This window comes from Erinaceus europaeus, chromosome 18, assembly GCF_950295315.1.
Source record: "Erinaceus europaeus chromosome 18, mEriEur2.1, whole genome shotgun sequence".
NCBI classification, from domain to species: domain Eukaryota; kingdom Metazoa; phylum Chordata; class Mammalia; order Eulipotyphla; family Erinaceidae; genus Erinaceus; species Erinaceus europaeus.
In genome coordinates, this window is record NC_080179.1 from 12287195 (window position 1) to 12308954 (window position 21760).

The window sequence follows — 21760 nt, forward strand, 5'->3', positions numbered from 1 at the left end:
CCTCCTGCACTGCTGGTGGGAATGCCAATTGGTCCAACCTCTGTGGAGAGCAGTCTGGAAAACTCTCAGAAAGCTAGAAATGGACCTACCCTATCACCCTACAATTCCTCTCCTGGGGATATATCCTAAGGCACCAAAACACCCATCCAAAAAGATTTGTGTATACCTATGTTCATAGCAGAACAGTTTATACTAGCCAAAACCTGGAAGCAACCCAGGTGTCCAACAACAGATGGGTGACTGAGCAAGTTGTGGTATATATATATATATATATATACCCAATAGAATACTACTCAGCTATTAAAAATGGTGACTTCACCATTTTCAGCCCATCTTGCATGGAGGTTGAAGAAATCATGCTAAGTGAAATAAGTCAGAAATAGAAGGATGAATATGGGATGATCTCACTCTCAGGAAGAAGTTGAAAAACAAGTTCAGAAGAGAAAACACAAGTAGAACCTGAACTGGAGTTGGTGTATTGCACAAAAGTAAAAGACTCTGGGATGGGGTGGGGGATGATACAGGACCTAGTGGGGGTTGTATTGTTATATGGAAAACTAGGAAATGTTATGCATGTACAAACTATTGTATTTACTGTCGAATATAAAACATTAATTCCCCAATAAAGAAATTTAAAAAATAAAAGAAAACTGAGAAATGTTATGCATGTACAAACTATTTTATTTACTGTTGAATGTAAAACATTAATCCCCCATTAAAGAGAAAAAAAATTTAAAAAGAAGTATGCTGGATTAAAAAAAAAATGTCAGGAAGAAATAACTCAGTCTTGGGACATAAAGAAGTCAAGATGATTCTACAGACCTCTAGGTTTTCATTTTCAAATTCTAGACATAGACTTGCAGAGAATGTTCAATGAAGAGAACATCTCTGTTGATCATCTGAGGCCTTCCTTTCCTCCTCCACAACTTCACCAGACTCCTATTCATTGCATGTAGATGAGGAAATACCCCAGGCTAGGAAATGAATCAGCTGGAAGGAGTATATAAACTAGTCATAATTAGTCAAAGGCAAAGAATACTTGGTTCTTCCTCCACTCCAAGTAGACAAACAAATGGCTTAATGTGTGGGGAATCTCGTAGAGTATTCAAAATGGTATTGACTCACTAGGAGTTAACCAAATTAAATAATTAATCTAACAAGGTTTTAAAACAAGTCTCAAATATATTGAACAACTAGAAAGATTTTCTACTACACATCTGAGAAAATGGCTTGCATCACAAACCAGGAAATGACAGGTGTTGGTGAGGTTGTGGAGAAAAGAGAACTCTACTACATTGTTGGTGGGAATGCAATCTGGTATATCCCCTTTGGAAGACTGTATGGAAAGTCCTTCAACAAATAAAAATGAAATTGCCTTAAAATCCAGCAATTCCATTCTTGGGAATTTATCCAAAAGACATGCAACGAACATTAATTAGCAGGGATATAGGCATCCCTCTGTTCATAGCTGCATTATTCACAATAGCCAAAGTGTGGAAGTGGCCTAAATGCCCATCATTTATGGGCTGGTTGAAGAAGCTATAGGATATATACTCCATAGAATACTATTCTACAATAAAAAAGACGACATTTTGTCCTTTGGAAAATAGATGGAACTAGAGCTGATTATTCTTAGCAAAATAAGTAAAGATGGTTTCACTCATCTGTGAAGTTTAAAGGTCTGATACACATTATGTTGTTAAAAAAGTGCTGAGGCAAGAAAACTATTTCTAAGACTTGGGAGAATCATATTGGTTATCATTGGGAGGTGGGGAGATGGGTACACGGGGACACAGAACTTTGGTGATGGGTGTGGTATGAAACTATACACTGTAATCTTACAATCTTACATCTGACTATAAATCACAAATTTTAAAAACCCAAAACAGCTTGACAAAGAAAATGCTTTTGTTTGGATTCAAGTTTGCTTGCTTGTTTGTTTGTTTTTTGCCTCCAGGTTTATTGCTGGGGCTCAGTGTCTGCACTACAAATCCACTGCTCCTGTGGCCTTTTTATTTATTTATTTATTTATTTATTTATTTATTTATTTATATTTGGATAGGACAGAGAGAAATTGACTGAAGGTGGGGAGATAGAGAGGTGGAGAGATAGAGAGACACCTGCAAACCTGCTTCACCACTTGTGAAGTGACCCCTCTACAGGTGAGGAGCCAGGGGCTCGAACTGGGATCCTTGCTCCGTACCTTGCACTTCTACTATGTGTGCTGAACCCAGTGTGTCACTGCCCAGCCCTCAAGTTCTTCCATTATCCACTTCAGCTCCATTTTCCTCCTTAAAAATAGAAATATCTACTATACCTACTATATTGAAATGTGCCGAGGATTAAATGAACTACAAGTACAACTCAGAACAACCCTTTGGCATATGAAAAGAATTAACTTACATTAGCTACTAATAATAGTAACACCCACATTCTCTCTATATATATATGACCCAATTGCTTTGAAGTGTTCTGTTTTGACTTCACAGTTGCCAACTGCTCTGAAGACCAGCCAGCTACCTGTCATCATCCTCTTCACCTCTTCCACTTTGACTGGTCTTCCTTTTGTCACTGGCAGTTGGGTATGATTATAATGCTTATATCTTCCAAGGATCAGTCTCCTTCCTATTTTTCTCTCTCAGTTGAGTGTGCTCCACTGTTTCTCAAATTCAGTGTTTTCTTTCTGACAACAGGGAACCTTGAAAGTCATCCAGTCCAATCACTGAGACTGCCACTGTGATAGGCATTGTATATTTTTTTAGATTTAGCAGCTTATTTCAGGTAAGATATAACATAAATGAAACAGTTTTGCAGTTTTTATAACTGAAATGACAGATTAGGCTAAATCCCATGACAGGAAACATTTTAAGTTATTTAAATATTATGGTATATGTGACACAAATCATGATCATATAAGTAATGTTGTGGTGTACCAGGTTAAGCGCACATAGTATAAAGCACAAGGACTGGCACACACATCCTAGTTTGAGCACCAGGTTCCCCACCTGCAAGAGGGTTGCTTCACAAGGAGTGAAGCAGGTCTTCAGGTGTCTATCTTTCTCTCTCCTTCTCTATCTCCCCTACCCCTCTCAATTTCTCTCTGTCCTATCATAAATAAATAAATAAGCAAACAAATAAAACCAAAAAAAAAGTTTTAAAAAATAAATGTACAGCATCCACCTTTAGAAATTCACAACTGTAATTTCTGTATCTGACACATAATCAGCTGGGCTGGAGAAATGACTCACGGAATAGGATACATCCATTAGCATGTGTGTAGCCCAGGTTGAAGCCTGGTACCACATGGGAGACTCCAATTGCTGGAGGAAGTTCCATTGCTGTGGTGCCCTGCTGGGCTAGCATGGGGTTTCCTCTACCCGGGCGTACTCTCTGGACTGAAGAGACCAGAGCCAGCCTGGGCTACTACTCACTCAGCGACACAAGGGAGATGACGCAAGAGCCAAACACTTGGCAAGACAATGCAATGTCTTTATTGATGAGAGAGCCAAAGCTTTTTTAAAGGACAGACCCAGAAGTGGCAAGTTGGAAATGGAAATGGCTAGGAAAGGGGCAGAGAAAGGCTGGAAAGGTAGGAACTTCCTTAGCAACTGTTGCGAGGGTTTTAACTGGTGGGATTAATACTACCCTGGAGGCAGGGAGGGTCTTGAGGGTAGAAAGAAGATAGATCAGAGGAATGGAATGGGTGGAGATCTTTCAGGCAAAACAATGATTATGTAAATAGGCCATAGTATCAGGAATGCAGGGTGCTTTGTGAGGCTCCTCACAATTTCCCGACAGTGCCCCTCCCCCGCCATCCTTTTAGTCTTCATATCTCTCTTCCTATCTCTCTATGTGAGGGAAAAAGGAAGGCAGGAGTGATGGAAGCCTGCATGTGGGAGGCCCTCGCTCAGATCTCTGCAAATGAAGAATAAGAATGAGGAGAAAAAGAGGAGGAGGGGGAGGAGGAGGAGGAGCAGCTATTTATAGCAGCTTTTCAGTATTTGTACTATGGGGATTATATGTGTTCATGTTATTTTTATCATAACACTATAAATAATTTAATCTTGGTGTTTTCATTAAGAAAAGTAAGGCTGAAAAAGGTTAAGTGATATAAAAAGACACGTATTTAGGAAGTTGGTGGTGCTGAATTCCAATCCATATTTTTCAATGTAAAAGCTTGAACTTTCAACTATTCTGATATCCTGGACAAAATTTATCTAAGTTCCTTGAACAGAGCTAGCAATTTTTATCCAATTTTATTAATAGTATGTTACAGGAAGATCCATAAGATTAAGATTGGGAGGGCTCTGGAAATCTTAAAGATACAAATAAATAAGAGAGACATAACAACTATCCTATACCCTGAATCATCTGTGAACTCAAAACAAGTATGAAGCCTATCTATAGATAGAAATCAATTTTACTTCTAGTTTCTCATAACTTCTCTTTCCCGACACTTTAAACTGCCCTAATAGTCTTTCCTCCTGTGTCTTATTTCCAGTAATGCATAGTTGTGATAACAGCAAGCTCTCCCCTGGTGGGCTATATAGCTATGCATGCTGCGTCAGGATATTGGAGGTTCAACACAAGCCACTGCCTCTTCAAAAATGAAGACACAATCTCTTATGATGGAAACAGGCCAAAGGCTGTAACATCAAAACCATAGGAGTACCTTCACATGTAACAACAAACTCAGTAACAGACTGACAGAGCACTTTGATTAGAAATAACATCTTTAGGGAGCCAGGCAGTGGCGTAGCAGATTAAGCACACATGGCGCAAAGCACAAGGACCAGAGTAAGGATGCGGTTCGAGCCTCTGGCTCCCCACCTGCATGGGGTTCGCTTCACATGCGGTGAAGCAGGTGTGCAGGTGTCTATCTTTCTCTCCCCCTCTCTGTCTTCCCCTCCTCTCTCCATTTCTCTCTGTCCTATCCAACAACAACAACAACGATGATAATCAACAAAAGGGAAATTTTTTTTTAAGTTAAAAAAAAGAAATAACAACTTTAGTAAAGCAACATGTATCTGTTAAAATAAGTGCCTTTGATTGGCAAACGCTAGAAGAAGAAGAAGTGCCTTTGATCAGAAATATCCATTTGTTTATCCTAAAAACAAATGCTCAATATCTAGCCATGCACTATGACTATACTTGGTGTGGAGTTAATAAATAACTAAATCCCAAGGTCTATAAGTCTTCATGATCTAGAAAGATAAAATACATAAATGCTTTGATGCCCAACAGTAAAACACCACCATGAATTTACCTATATTAAACAAAGTTCAGTTCATTATTTGCTGCAACAAGGGACATCACAGAGAGAATGAGGGAGAATTTTAGCGGGAGCTTTGGGGACCTGTTATAGCATTTGGGCTATTAGGTAATCCTAGCTCAGGACTCAGAACTTTTAGGGAGCAAACATATAGGAAACAAATATGTCAGAACAGATATAGAGCATAGGGTTTACTATATTTCTATATTTTCTATGATCTGGTAAATCACTAATAATACACACACATGTGTATATATCTCTGTATAAACATTCCATTTCATTTCTTTGGGCTTCTTGTATTTTTTTAAATACTTTATTTATTTATTTTTTGGATAGAAATTGAAATCAAGAGAGGAAGAGGGGAAAAGAGATAGAGAAAGAGAGAGGGAAAGGAAGAGGCCTGTAGCACTGTTTCATGCTTGTGAAGCTTCCCCCAGCAGGTCCTTAAGCATAGTAATAGGTGTGCTCAGCCAGGTGAGTCACTGCACAGCCCCTTACTATGATCTTGACAGTTTTTATTTTAGCATACATTTTTATCTATTATAAGAAGCTGACCCAAAGAGGTTACAAACTTTAGGTACTTACTTAATATTCCACACTATGCACAGCCCCATGGTAATTGTTAGTGATGATCAATATTCTGAACAGAAATAAATTGAGGGCAATAATAAGAATTCAAATGGCTTCCAGCAGCACCTGTGAGGAGATGAGAGAAGGGGAGGTGGACTCAGTGTTGTTGGGAGACCTACTGCCTGACCTGCCATATGTATATTCATCCTGTGGAAAATAAACTGATTTGCTTTAGATCCAGTTGAGCAATATAGTTTGAAGTTCATAAAGAATGTTCCACTACAGGAGATGTGAGCAATTCTAATTCACATAACACACCTAAGTGGGAAGAATTCATCTAACTTCATGTGGTGTAAATCTGAAGTGACATGTTTCTAAAACTGAAAGTTAAATGTACTCTACGACAATGCCAGACGGTGTACACCCCTCTCCCTTTCAAGTGCTCTTCCATCAAGCTAGGCTGTGCTTGGGGACGTGGCAATGGTATTGAAAACATGAGTAAGACGTGTCTTTAAGACCCAGGTATGGTTTCAGAGAGCCATGTATGTTGAAATATATGCAGTGATGGGTTTCTGGTTGAATTGCCTTATATGGCATAGAAACACTAAGGTTTTTTTTTAGGGAATAGAAATTTAGGATATCAGTACCCAGAGAATGTAAAAACACTAAGGCAAAGGGAGATGTGGACCCCAGTGTTCATAGCTGCACTATTTACAATAGCCAAGACATGGAAGCACCCTAACTGAGATCCATGGATGCCTTTATAAAGAAATTATGGGACAGGGGGCCAGGCGGTAGCACAGTGGGTTAAATGCACATGGTGTGAAGCCCAAGCAGGTGTCTTTTTCTCCCCCTCTCTGTCTTCTCTTCCTCTCTCCATTTCTCTCTGTACTAACCAACAACAACATCAATAGCAACAATAATAATAAACACAACAACGATAAAACAGCAAGGGCAAGAAAAGTGAAAAAAAAAAAGCCTCCAGGAGCAGTGGATTTGTGGTGCAGGCACTGAGCCCTGGCAATAACCCTGGAGGCAAAACAAAGAAAAAGAAATTATGGGGCATATACACAATTTTTAAAAATTTATTCTCTTTGGTTGCCCTTGTTGTTTTATTGTTGTAGTTATTATTGTTGTCATCATTGTTGGATAAGACAGAGAGAAATGGAGAGAGGAGGGGAAGACAGAGAGGGGGAGAGAAAGATAGATACCTGCAGACCTGCTTCACCGCTTGTGAAGCGACTCTCCTGCAGGTGGGGAGCCGGGGTTCGAACTGGGATTGTTATACCAGTCCTTGCGCTTCCTGCCATGTGCTGCTTAACCCGCTGTGCTACCGCCTGACTCCCCATATACACAATTTAAAAAGATATTGTGTCCTTTGGAACAAAATGGATGTAATTGGAGGAAATTATGTTTATGGGTGGAAGGAGGTGAAAAACAGCTACTGGATGGTTTCACTCATGTGGAATATGAGGAATTTAATCACATGGACTTGCCAAAAAAAAAAAAAAAAGGATCCAAAACTTCAAACTTTATCTAAGACTATGAAAGTATGGTGGCTATCATAAGTGGGTGGAGGTTCAGAACTTTGCTGCTGATGTGGAATAGAACTATACTTTGTGTTCCTACATTCCTGTAAATCACTGTTAATCACAAATCAAAATGGCTTTAAAAGATTTGAGGACTATCTGGTGGTGCACCCATTTGAAGAAACTTATTACCATGCACAAGAACCAGGTTCAAGGCCTTAGTGTCTACCTTGGAGCTGGTGGGGAAACTTCAAGACAGTGAAGCAGTGCTGCAAGTGTCTCTCCTTCTCCTTCTTTATCTCCCTCTTCCATCTCAGCTTTTAAAAAGAACAAGAACCTGATAGCTGAACAGAGAGTTAACATATAAAACCAAACAACTTGTTGACTAATCATGAACCTAGTTAGCATGATGCCAACCAGACTTCCCTGGACAGACAACCCCACCAATGTGTCCTGGAGCTCTGATTCCCCAGAGCCCCACCCCACTAGGGAAAGAGAGAGACAGGCTGGGAGTACGGATCGACCTGTCAACGCCCATGTTCAGCAGGGAAGCAATTACAGAAGCCAGACCTTGATGACCTTGGGTCCATACTTCCAGAGGGTTAAAGAATAGGAAAGCTATCAAGGGAGGGGATGGGATACGGAGTTCTGGTGGTAGGGATTGTGTGGAGTTGTACCCCTCTTATCCTATGGTTTTGTCAGTGTTACCTTTTTATAAATAAAATAAAATAAGATAAAATAAGAACAACAAAGAAGACCTTGTGAGTATTATGCTGGTTATCAGTGGGTAGGGAGATATAGACACACAAATCTGGTGGTGGGTCCAGCATGTAACTATATACTCCTGTTATTTCATAATCGTATAGACTGTTACTATATCACTCATAAAAACTAAAAATAAATAAACATATTTTATAATTACATTTTTTTTAAATGTAGGATTTGAAACAGCCTACTGCCTCAAAGACACACTCTAAGCAAAAGGAGCTCTACCAAGGGGGTCAGGCGGTAAGTACAGTGGGTTAAGCACACATGGTGGAACTGCAAAGACTGGCATAAGGATCCCAGTTAGAGCCCCTGGTCACTTCACAAGTGGTGAAGCAGGTCTGCAGGTGTCTATCTTTCTCTCTCCCTCTCTGTCTTCCCCTTCTCTCTCAATTTCTCTCTGTCCTATCCAACAACATCAGTGGTGACAATAACAATAACGATAACAAGGGCAATAAAATGGGGAAAAAATGGACTCCAGGAGCAGTGGATTCATAGTGCAGGCACTGGGCCCTAGCAATAACCTTGGAAGCAAAAAAAAAAAAAAAAGAGTACTACCAGAATGGAGCTTAGCTACAACAGACTGGACTTACATTATAAGTGGTTTCTAATATTATTTTATTTTATGGGCAGGGTCAGTAATTTACAATATAGACTTTTTTTTACCAGAGCACTGCTCAGCTCTGGCTTAAGGTAGTACAGGAGGACTGAACCTGGACTTTGGAGCCTCAGAAATGAGAGTCTCTTTGCATAACCATTATGCTATCTACCCCCTACAGTGTAGTCTTTAACACAGAAGCCCAGCTTCTCCTCTCCTCTTTATTGGTATCTAGGAGACACACCAAGACCCCAATGTCCCTTCATCCTGTCCCATTTCCCTGCTTCCCCAGAGTCCTTTGCTTTGGTCCAATAGGCCACACTCAATCCAAGTTTCACCTTAAGTCCTCCCTTACAGTTCTTCTTCTTCTTCTTCTTCTTCTTTTTTTTGCCTCCAGGGTTATTGCTGGGGCTTGGTGCCTGCACTAGGAATCCACTGCTCCTCGAGGCTATTTTTTTCCTTTTGTTGCCCTTGTTGTTTATTGTTGTTGTTATTATTGTTGCTATTGCTGTTGTTGTTATTGCTGTCGTTGTTGGATAGGACAGAGAGAAATCAAGAGAGGAGGGAAAGACAGGGGGAGAAAAAGATAGAAACCTGCAGACCTGCTTCACTGCTTGTGAAGTGACCCCCTGAAGGTAGGAGAGCCGGGGGCTTGAACCAGGATCCTTACACCAGTCCTTGCACTTTGGCCATGTGCACTTAACCCACTGGCTTCCACCTGGCACCCACTGTACTTTATTCTTAAGTTCCACCTACAAGTAAGATCATTCAATATTGGTCTTTTTTATTTTTCTTAGTGATTTAATATTGATTTACAACATTACAAGATAACAGGGGTACAACTCTGCATGATTCTCACCACAAGAGTTCTGAATCCCCAGTCCCTCTGTTGTAAGCTACAGCAGTTCTCTTAAGGTTGCAGATATGGGTTAACTATGATTTCCACAATTATCTGTCTATATTTGTATATATTTGCACATTTTTCCCCTATGGTTCCATTTTCTGTTCCTTTCCAAGTCACACATATACCTATTACTATATCCAAACGTCCCTCCCCTTTTCCTGTTCTCTCTCTAGGTCCTAATGGAGTTGGAGGTCAGAGTTCTCTGGTTATCTTCCCCCTATCACTTCTCCCCCACTGGAAATATGAATCAAAATAATCTTGGGGGGTGCAGAAGATGGGAGTTCTGGCTTCTGTAACTGCTTCTCCACTCGATGTGGACATTGGCCAGTTGATCCATACACCCAGCCGGTTTCTATCTCTCCCTAGTGTGGTAGGTTTCTGGGGAGGTGAGGTTCCAGGACACATTAGTGAGGTTGTCTGTCAAAGGAAGTCAGAATGGAATCCTGACAGTGTCTGCAACTTGGTGACTGAAAGGCAGCAAGATATAAAACAGGATAAAATGATTAACAAATAAGAACCAAAAAGTAGGAACAGAGCAGATGAGAATAGGGATCTTAGGGTGGAAAGAAGTGTAGAAGTTCCTAGGGGCTTATAACTATCGTAGTTTTTGCTTGAGTTTAATAGGTAACATGGAGTTGGAAAAAATATTGTCTGAGGAGATATTATCAGAGTAGAAGAAATGGGCCTGGAAGCTGGACTAGGGCAAAGAGTAGCTCCCAATCTTGAAAAAAAAAAATCTACAAATAAAATTAACTGTTTACCCCATCCACCTGACCTAGGTGACATATATTTATAGCGCAGGAGCCTGTGTGACCTCTGAGTCCCTGTTTGTCTGAGCTCAAAGTCCATGGTCACAGCTGGGAACATTGCAGGCTGCACTTATTTCAGAACCAGTCTTTTTCGAGTGGCAGGGCAGGATACCCCAGCCTCCCTTCAGAGACTGGGACAGTCCCTACTGAACCTAAAACTTTCTGAAACTAAACTAAGGCATGAAAGTCTTTTTGCATGCCTAGTACACTTTCTCCCCCACCCAAGCACACGTTTCTTAAACCTGAGTTCCTACAGAGTTACAGGGAGAGGACCACCTCACTCCTGCACACCTAACAGCTTGCATGACAGGAAAGAAACATCAAGCTTAAGAATGCTGAATCTTATATAATCACAATAAACCTGTCTAATCTTCGCCACGAGGGCAGACATTTTCTTACTATCTTGGTCAGGAAACAAATCTACCTCTTCCCTGAAGGGAAACACTATCCTCTCTGTCTTTCACTACACAATCCAGTTTGACAAAATATTCTGGAGCAAAGGTTGTCAATGCCTTTAAGATATGCAAAGGCATGATAGTCATAGAGGATTATGTCTCAACAATCAATTTCTAATAAAACTTGCAAAGTAAACATATTTTACACTCTTTCCGTAGAAAAGAAATGGATATCAGAAAAGTTAAGGAACTCACCTGAAGCCTTATAGTGAGAATTCACCCTGGGCCCTACAGGTACAGGTAGGATTTACATCCACAACAGTCTTCCACATACGCTCCCCGCTAAACGGCTTCCAGTCTCCAAGTAGGCTCAAGTCAAAATCATGACTGCATTCTTCTAGGGGGAACATTTCTTTCAGCTTGCTGTGGCCCCCGCCTACAATAACAAGTATTCTTTCCTAAAAGACATCCCAGGAAAACAGAAGCCGAACTTTCTGAGTGAGCTTAGATGATTGCCCTCAAATGGAATTATCTCTTTACCCCAAATTCTAACTACAAGCAGAAGACAAAGTGAGAAGAACTATTGTCTAAAATACTAGCTTATAAATCTGGGAAGATTTATAAGCTAGTTATAAATCTGGGAAGAATGTAATGTAACCTTGCAAGGCGAGAAGTGACAAAGAGCATACTGTTCATACCTGGATAGACTTGATGACTTAGTTCCAACATAGTCACCACCGTCCCCCTCCCACCTCCCTGTTACTGTGCTGCCCCCAAGAGAAGTCAAATCTATTCCTTTTCCTCTTCATCTCCCTTGATTCTGAGCTGGATTTGGTGGATTTTATTCCTGAAATAATAAAATGCAACAGAAGTGGGAGACCGGGACCTCCAAGGCAAGGTCATAAGAGACCTTGCATCTTCTGTTCAAGTGAGTATAAAAATTCTGACAATGTCATCAATGCCATCATTGAATGTCACCATTCTGAGCTGACTTTGTTGAGGCAGAAAGAGAGGGAGTAAAGAAAAGATACTACAGCACTGAAGCTTCTTCCAGTGTGTGTGTGGGGTGGGGTGAGAGGGTGCTAGAACCTGGAACATGTACATGACAAAGCAGGAGCAGTATCCAGGTAAATATCTTGCTGGCCCAAGATGTTTTTATTATTATTATTACTACTATTACTATAATCACTATTATTATTATTATGTCATAGGTAATAGTAACAAAAAATGTCATTGAAATGCATTTGGTAAGACTACCTAAAATTAGGGCTGGGGAGAGAGCATGATTATGCAGAAACAATTTTGTGCCTGAGACAGCAAAGGTTCCAAGTTCAATCTCTTACACCACCATAAACCAGAGCAAAGCAGTGCTCTAGGGGGGATGGGGGGAGCACTACCTAAAAATATGAGATTTAATTAGAAAATAGTAAAAAACTGTAAGCTTGCATTCTAAATTAATTGGATATTAAAATAATAATGAATGATTTGAAGATGAATAGGATTTGTTTTTACAGTGATGTTTGAAATCTCTTTTAGATATAGATCTTATGATATAGCAATACCACTCTTAGGCATTTATCCAAAGGATACCCAAGCACTAACTCAAAAGGACATATGCACACCTATGTTCATAGCTTTATTATTCAAAGAGTGGGAGCAGCCTTAATATCCATCAACAGATGTCTGGCTAAAAAAAGTTATGGAATATAGATTTCATATAATACTATTCTGCAATTAAAAAAAGACCATATTGTGCCCTTTGGAGCAAAATGGATGGAACTGGAGGTGAGTAAGCTTAGCAAAGTAAGAAAAGAGATGAAAGACAACTAATTACTGGGTGATTTCACTCATGTGAAATCTAGAGATCAGATACACATAAACTTGGGGGGAAAGAGTGAGTAAACTGTTTCTAAGACTTGTGAGAACTATTGTGGTTATCTCTGGGAGGTGGCAGAGTGGGGACACCGAATTTTGGTGGTGGGTGTGGTATAGAACTATATACTGTAAAGCATCCGCCGATCGCAACCTAATCAACGCAATGAATACCACTTCAGCACGCTTCACTTCAGACTGTGTCCAGAGACTTCAGGTGTGGAATAACAGCCCTTCAGCTTCATTACTCGGGTGAGACCTTTCCTTTCATGGTATTCTCTAATTCCATTCCAGGCAGTTCACTTCCTAACAAAGTCCTAAAACCTAGATATAGGCCAGGTCCCATGAGATAGAGCATATGTTCACATGTATCCGTAAACTAGGGCAAAATATATACCTGAAAGCAGAAGTACACAATAGTCTGCAGTGAGTAACCCCCAACACCTCATCTGCACTATTCCAGCCTTTACGTCCATGATTGTTCAACAATTTGTTTGGCTTTGTATGTTAACTCTCTTTTCAGCCACCAGGTTCCAGATGCCAACATGATGCCAACCAGACTTCCCTGGACAGATGAGCCCACCAATGTGTCCTAGAGCTCTGCGCAGATTCCCCAGAGTCCCATCCTACTAGGGAAAGTGAGAGGCAGACTGGGAGTATGGACTGACCAGTCAACGCCCATGTTTAGGTGGGAAGCAATTACAGAAGCCAGACCTTCCACCTTCTGCAACCCACAATGACCTTGGGTCCATACTCCCAGAGGGATAAAGAATAGGAAAGCTATCAGGGGAGGGGATGGGATACGGAGATCTGGTGGTGGGAAATGTGTGGAGTTGTACCCCTCTTAACCTATGGTTTTGTTAATGTCTCCTTTTTTAAATAAATAAAAAAAATTTTTAAAAAGGAAAATCTTAGGAGACAAAAAAGAACTATATATTGTAATATTATAATCTTGTAATCTACTACTAATAATAAAGATATAGAGCAATTTTTCTGAAGAAGATATCACTCTATGCTAGTAGACTTCAACCAAGAACAATTTTGCCCTTCAACTTCTGTAAAGTTTAACATATGTTACTTGTACAACGGAGGTTAAGAGTACTATTAACATCTAGTGGGCTGAGGTCAAGGATCCTACACTTTTTTTACCTTCCCAGCACAGAAATAGTCATCCCGTATAGTTAATATGGCATATTGAGAAAATCTGGTTTAAGATACCAGAGATTATTGTATTTGAATAGGTTTTGGACAATGTATTTCTCAGGAAAAATTGCAATACCTTACATTTAAAAAGAAGCCTTGTTCAAATATTTTTATCCAAAACAAAAATTTAAATGCTAGTCAGAATTTGCAGACTTTAGTCTAATATATAAAGATATATTTCTTCATAGACTTACTTGATTGATATTTGACATTTTATTGGCTGTAGGCAATGTACTAGACACCACAAATTTGAAAAATAAGTTCCCATCTTCTCTGAGTCACTATTTGTTGTGAAGATAGGCATGTCTCTAACCATATTGCCATAGGTAAGTTATAGATCTAGAGGTTGGAGAACAGGACAAAAGTCTCCAAAGCAGGCAAGAGACTGAGAGGAAAGATTTTAAGAAGGAGCTTCAGGCTAAGAGTTCCTAGATGCAGAGAAATATCTCATACTGGATGGAGTCTGGAGAAAAACACACTTCATAACAGGTACAGTATAAACAATTATTCTTGGTCTACAAGTTTAGTTAGTTTTAGGAAATAAACTGTGTTTTTCTTTAATAGTGTATGGTATAATTAGAAGTTAACTTAGATCTAAAGTCTTTGGAAGCATCAGAAAAAGTTGATTGGAAAAAGGTGTAGTGCTGAGAATGTAAAGTTCTAAGGAGAAAATTAGGAAAAATGAACATGGTTCCAGAATCTGATTTTCCTCATGGCCCAGAGACTAAAAACACCCTTCTCTGCCCCCCCCCCCCCAAGGTTTATTTAATGATAAACACAAAAATAAGCATGATCATGATTAAGGAAGGGAAGATTTAAAAATGGATAAAACCTGTTAAAGTCTTTTGCAAAAAAAAAAAAAAAACAGTTTCTTGAAATTACACTTAAAACTCAGGAGATCTTTATGATAAACAACCTAGAATCTCTTATGTCATCACAAACCTACAATCTTCCTGCATTTTCCCTTTAGAGATGCAGGGGGAAAAAAAATCTCTGTGGGCTTCAGAATTCCTTAAGTACTTTAGTCATACAACATCCAGTTTGAACTGCTATCACTTACATGTTTTTATGATTCAAAAATGACTGGGTATGACATTTAAAATAACCCCAAAGACAAATGTTTCTGTAGTCATTTTAACACCCAAGAAAATGTGTCTGACTTCAAAAGACATGGTTCCTTTAGCAAAATATCTTATTTGGAGTGGAACAAAACTTTTTAACTTTGCTTCATATTCTGAGAGCAGAAAAGCTCACTGAAGTAATGGATGTTAAAATGTTGTGGACTAGCACAAAACCAATACCAAGGTCTCACTGTATCAGCTTGGCCTAGTTATGCTTAACTAGGTAGAGTCCAAGTTCTTTCCTAGAGCATTGAAAAACTGCATTTTCTAAAAATCATTGGTTATGTAATGAGTTCAAAGTAGGTAAGTGGGACAGGTGTTAGTACAGCCAGTATATGACTGTCCCAAATATAAGGAACATTCTCTGCTTATCTCACCATAGAAAGCCCAAACCAAGTCATTTCCTAAAGAGCTACATTTTATTGTTTCTGTCCGTGCATATGGTTTCTCAAAGTGTGGTTCTCAGGTCAGTTGCATTAGTAAGATTATTTAAAAGATAGCTTCCATGGTGCCCTCCCAAAGTTGCTGAAGAAGAAACTTTCATTTGATTCTAAGGCCACGAGAGCATAACACTCATATCTTTGTATTAAAAGTCCAGTAACATTTTGCACAAGACAGTTACTTATTTCATGTTGCATTTACTCCATAGATAGCATGATACTGAAAAACATGACATTTCTCCTTGAACTAGTGGCATTGATAGTGGTTTGTGTCTGTGTAATGGGGTAGCAAAATTTAGGGTGAAATCAAATTGTCTGCTTGTGTTTTCTAAATGCCTATTCAGATTGGTGCAGTCAGTTTTTTGAAATTACACTTAAAATTCAGGAGATCTGAGAATCCGGTGGTAGTGTAGCGGGTTAAGTGCACTTGATGCAAAGCACAAAGACCCTCTCTCCCTATCTTCATGAATAAATAAATAAAATCTTTAAAAACAAAAAAAGAGTTAAGATACAAAGCAGAGAAAATCTTGTTAAATCAAATGGGTCTCCTGCAGACAGCATATGGTTGAAGCATGTTTTTGACCCACATTTCTACTGTGTGGATAGCTGGTTGGACACACCAATAGTTCAACTTGGGACAGTCACAAAGTGGATGCTGAAATGCCCAGTGTTGTCAAGGTTATTCAGTAGCACATGTGGTGAGTTACCTGGCCTGGCAAGGCTGCAGAAGTTCTCCCGGGGTGGTCAGTGATATGGGTTCCTGTCATGAATTGAAAGCCACCTATATTTGGGTTTTCTGTGTTTCACAGCTTATTCTAGTTATTATTGGTTTCTGTAGATCACATGGATGCTACATCTGTTGCCTCCATTTAGCAGAAAATAGTCATGGTGCTGCTAGACAGTCACCATCTTCCTCCTTCCTCCCAGTTGTTTCTCTCTGTTTGATATCAGTCTCTTGTTAGATGTGTGATGTGCAAATATCTTCGTCCATGTACTGGGTTGCTTATTTATTCTTAAGTAGTTCACTTTCAATGTGTAAAATCTTTTGAGTTTTGTGTAATCCCATTTACTTCTTATTTTCATTTCCCATGAGCATGGGGTTGAGTATCCAAGTACATCTTCGATGTGGAGATCCTGCATAATTTCACTTCTATAGATTTCAGAGTTTCTGGTCTGATAGATCCGTCCATCTTTGACCCATTTTGATTTGATTTTGGTGTTTGATGTAAAATGATGGAAGAAGTAAAAATCTTTTAAAACATTCAGAAACTGAAGAAATTCACCACTTCCAATCCTGTCTTGCTATAATTACTGAGAGAAATTCCACATGAAAAGAAGCAGCAAAATAATTACAACTTCTTTTTTTTTCTATTTTATTTATTTATTTTTATTTATTTATAACAAGGAAACACTGACAAAACCATAGGTTAAGAGGGGTACAACTCCACACAATTCCCACCACCAGAACTCTGTATTCCATCCCCTCCCCTGATAACTTTTCTATTCTTTATCCCTCTGGGAGTATGGACCCAGGGTCATTGTAGGATGCAGAAGGTGGAAGGTCTGGCTTTTGTAATTTCTTCCCCGCTGAACATGGGCATTGACTGGTCAATCCAAACTCCCAGCCTGCCTCTCTCTTTCCCTAGGGGAGTGGGATTCTGAGGAATCAGAACTCCAGGACACATTGGTGGGGTTGTCTGTCCAGGGAAGTCTGGTTGGCATCATGCTACCATCTGGAACCGGGTGGCTGAGAGTTAACATATAAAGCCAAACAAGTTGTTGACTAATCATGAACCTAAAGGCTGGAGTAGTGCAGATGAAGAGTTGGGGGGGGGGGGGCGGTGTCTCTGTTTTGTAGGTAGCTAGTAGGCATATTTTAGTTATATTCCAAAGGGCCTGTGGCTATACTAGTTTTTTTTTTTTCCCTGAGCCTGAAATCTGATATGCAGGTGGATCAAAGTTATTGTCTGGTTAGATGATGGCATGGCTGGAAAAAAGGACCTGAAAGCTGGATCAGGGAAGAGAGTAACTCCCAAATATGGGAAAGGTGTATAGATATTGTTGACTGTAAACCCCATCAATTTGATCTGATCTGAGGCCCATATTCAGCTTAGGAGCCTATGTGACCTCTGCATCCCTGTAAATCCAAGCTCACATTTTGTGGTCATCAGTAGGAACAGTCCAAGCTGCCCCACTATCAGGACCCATCTTCCTCAGGTGGAACATAGAGTATGTTGTCCAGCCTCCCTTCGGAGGGTGGAACATTCTCTACCATTGTTGATCCAAGTTGAGGGCAAGGTCCTATGGGGGGTCCACAAAGGGGTCTGTTTTTTTGTTCCTGATAGAGATGTCTGGTAACAATAGAGAGAGGGATTTATTCTAGGTCTAGGCCCATCATGTCTGTTTGGGAGACTCAGGACTCCCCGAATAGGGCCCCAGCTGATGGGGTGGCCTGATAGTGACTAAAGAGTCATCATTAAAGTATGCCAGTCTCTTGCCCTTATTCAGCTTTTGCAGTCCTTGCTTTGATTAGGATAGCTTGGGAGTGAGTAAAGGAAGTATAATAGGAAATAGGTGAGAAGGGTATTTAAGTCTAAGTAGACACTATTTCATTATGAACTTCATACTGACTCACTGTAGACTATTGTGTACTTTTCTTTCAGGTATATATTTTGCCCTAATTTATGGATACATATGAATATATGCCCTATCTCATGGGACCTGGTCTATATTGAGGTTTTGGGACATTATTAGGAAGAGAACCACCTGGAATGGAATTAAAGAATCCTATGAAAGGAAAGGTAATGAGTACTGAGTAGGTACCCCAAGTAATGAGGCTTAAGGGTTGACATTCAACCCTTGATAATTACAACTTCTAATGGTATGATCAGTAGTAGAATAGAGCCAGGAACCCAACAACAACAGGGAAAAAAATAAACACACTGGAAAGGAGAGGGCAATATTGGCAGAGCAATAAAATCAAATGTTGGCAAACTAAGGACAACTTAAAGAAGTGTTACATAGATGTCAGGTTTGACATAATACTTGTGATAATCATAAAACAAAATATAGCAGAGAGACAAGTAGGAAGCACATATGGAGTAGGCAAGATGAAAAGATGAAAGCTATCCATATAAAAGATGAAAAAAAGATGGAATGCTATCCATATAAAATAACAAGCAGAAGCAGACAGGAAAAGAATCAACAAGAATATAAAACAACCTTATTACAGAGATCTGAATGGCCACACGTAAGAGATTCAGAATGACCAAATGGTTTAAAAAGCAAGACTCATCTATTCTCTGTATCCAGGAATCACACATCTGAAGGAAAGACAAACAGTAGCTCCAAGTGATGGGCTGGAGAAAGTCAACAATATAGACAAAAGGGCAGTGACAGCTATTAGGCCATCTGAAAATACAGACTTTCAGACAAAGAAGGTGATAAAAAGACAGAGATGCAAACACAACATATTTTTCAGAGGACCAATCCAACAAGAATCAACATATATGCTTCTGATATGAGTGCACCCAAATATATAAAGCAAGTACTTACTGACCTCAAGGGAGATATTGATAGCAATTCAGTAATAGCAGGAGACCTTAGCACACCACTCACATCAAGAGATAGATCACTAAGACCAAAAAAATCAACAAGGAAATAGAGGCCTTGTGAAATCATAGATGAAATGAACTTAACAGATATATTTAGAACTTTTCATGCCAAAAGAAAAACACATAAATTCTGGGACTGGGTGGTGGCACAACTGGTTGAACAAACATGTTGCAATGTGCAAGGACCTAGGTTCAAGCCCCCAGTCTCCACCTGCAGAGGGAAAGCTTTGTGAGTGGTGAAACACGGCTGCAGGTGTCTCTCTGTCTCTCTCCTGCTCGATCACCCCCTTCCCTCTCTATTTCTGGTTGTCTCTAGCCAGTAAATAAATAAAGATAATAAAAACGAAAATGCATAAATTCTTTTCAAGTACATATGGAACAATCTCAAGGACTGACCATGTGATTATAAAAAGTATCTTTGGCTCTCAGTCAGGTTTTCCCCTTTACGTGGTGAGTCCTTATGGGCAATTTAAGATCCTATTGCCCCTCACAATTTAAGCACCCAGACCCATCTTCCTGCCTTCAGCAATGTTCTCTGTCACATAACTCCCAAAATGTCACCAGCTGCCACTAAACATGGCTTCTGAAGTCCCAAGGATTTCTCCCTCACTAATTTTCTAACCAGTGATTATGTACAGCTACCCCCACCTATAGCTAACTATTTACGAAGAAATCCCAATTGTAATTTGGTGAGTCTTCAGTGCTTTAACTAGTTGCTCAGGGGAGTGACATGAGGGAGCTGCTATTCTAGGACATCTGCCTGGAATTTTAAATGTTGTTTTTCTTTCCTGCCAATTATTTCCACTGTTATATTTTATTTTACATAAATCATACTGTTATTTCCTTTGGAAAAATTGATAACAATTTTCCAATGGGAATGAACCTACTTAAACAAAAATAAGTTATTTGAAGGTTAGGGGCACAGAAGTTGGCAATGGATGCAGTGTGTAACTATACCCTGTAATCTTACAATCTTATAAACCACTATTAATCACAAAATTAAAAAGCAAAAGAAAAACGAAGTCAATTAAAACTATTAGTTTGGCCAAAGGATCGTGTATAGATATATTCATAGTAATTGTGGTAAGTGTATAAATCTATAGATGTGAGAAAAGTGTGAAATTATTGTGATAAGACTAAAATGTGACGCGTTTTACTTATAGTAAATAGAACCAGTTGGAGATGGCAAATTGAAGAATAAGGCTAATAGAAAGGGCAGTTACTATAAGAGCCACAAGAGGGCAGCATATCAGTGACTATAAAGTCAATTTGGTTAGCATCTGTTTTCTTTTTCTTTTTTTTAATTAGAAATTTAATAATGATTAACAAGATTGTAGGATAACAAGGGTATAATTCCACACAATTATCTCCATCAGAGTTCTGTGTCCCATCCCCTCCACTGGAAGTTTCCCTATTCTTTATCCCTTTGGGAGTATGGACCAAAATTCTTTATAGGAGAAGATGGGAGATCTAGTTCCTGCAATTGCTTCTATGCTGCAAATAGATGTTGGCAGGTCGTTCCATGCTGTTTTTCCTAACCTCTTATTTCCCAAAATGGTCTGCAAAACAGCTATTAGAATAGCAGGATAATATAACATTTTAAAGACATACCCTTACCCTTGGATTCTGCAAAGTTTGAATCTCTCTTCCTTTCCTAAATGCATTACTTCGATGAGAAACTCCATTGCCAACACTTTTTTAAAAAGTATTTTTATTTATTTACTATTGGATAGAGACAGAAAGAAATCGAGAGGGGAGGGAAGATAGAGAAGGTGAGAGACACCTGCAGACCTGCTTCACCACCTGTGAAGCTTCCCCCCACCCCCGCAGGTGGGGACCAGGGGCTTGAACCTGGGTCCTTGTGCATTGGAATGTGTGCACTTAACCCAGTATGTCACCATCTGGCCCTCCTTCTTTAGGGGGACAGGCGGTATCGCAACAAGTTAAGCGCACATGGAGCAAAGCGCAAGGACCTGCGGCTTAAGGATCCCTGTTCGAGCGACCCGCTTCCCACCTGCAGGGGAGTCTCTTCACAGGTGAAGCAGGTCTGCACGTGTCTGTCTTTCTCTCCCCCTCTCTGTCTTCCCCTCCTCTCTCCATTTCTCGCTGTCCTATCCAACAACAAGCACAGCAATAACAACAACAACAACAACGATAAACAACAAGGGCAACAAAAGGAAAAAAGCAAGTTTCAGGAGCAGTGGAGTCGTAACGCAGGCATCTAACACCAGCAATAACCCTGGAGGCTAAATAACTAACAAAATAAGTAATTTTTTAAAAGAATATTACTTTGGCAGCCCAGGAGGAAGTGCAGTAAGTAGAACCTGGACTTGCATGTATAAGGTCCCGAGTTTGATGCCCAGGATTTCATATGCCAGACCGCAGAGCAGTTCTCTGATTCTACATTTCTCACCTCTCATAAATAAAATAAATAGACAGAATTTTAAAAGGCATTACTTTGATACGCGGATGCTTAAGAAGTGGATAGATGAATCACTCAGGTCCTGAGAAACTTATTTCCTAACAGCATATCCATATGTTACTGCCACCCTTTCTTTTAGTAGGTTAATGAAATTCAAGGACTTATTTGTGTGGCTTTTTTCTATCAGCTGTTCTTCATCTTTTTGTAACAAGAAAGGAGATAAATGAATACCGCCAAATTCAATTA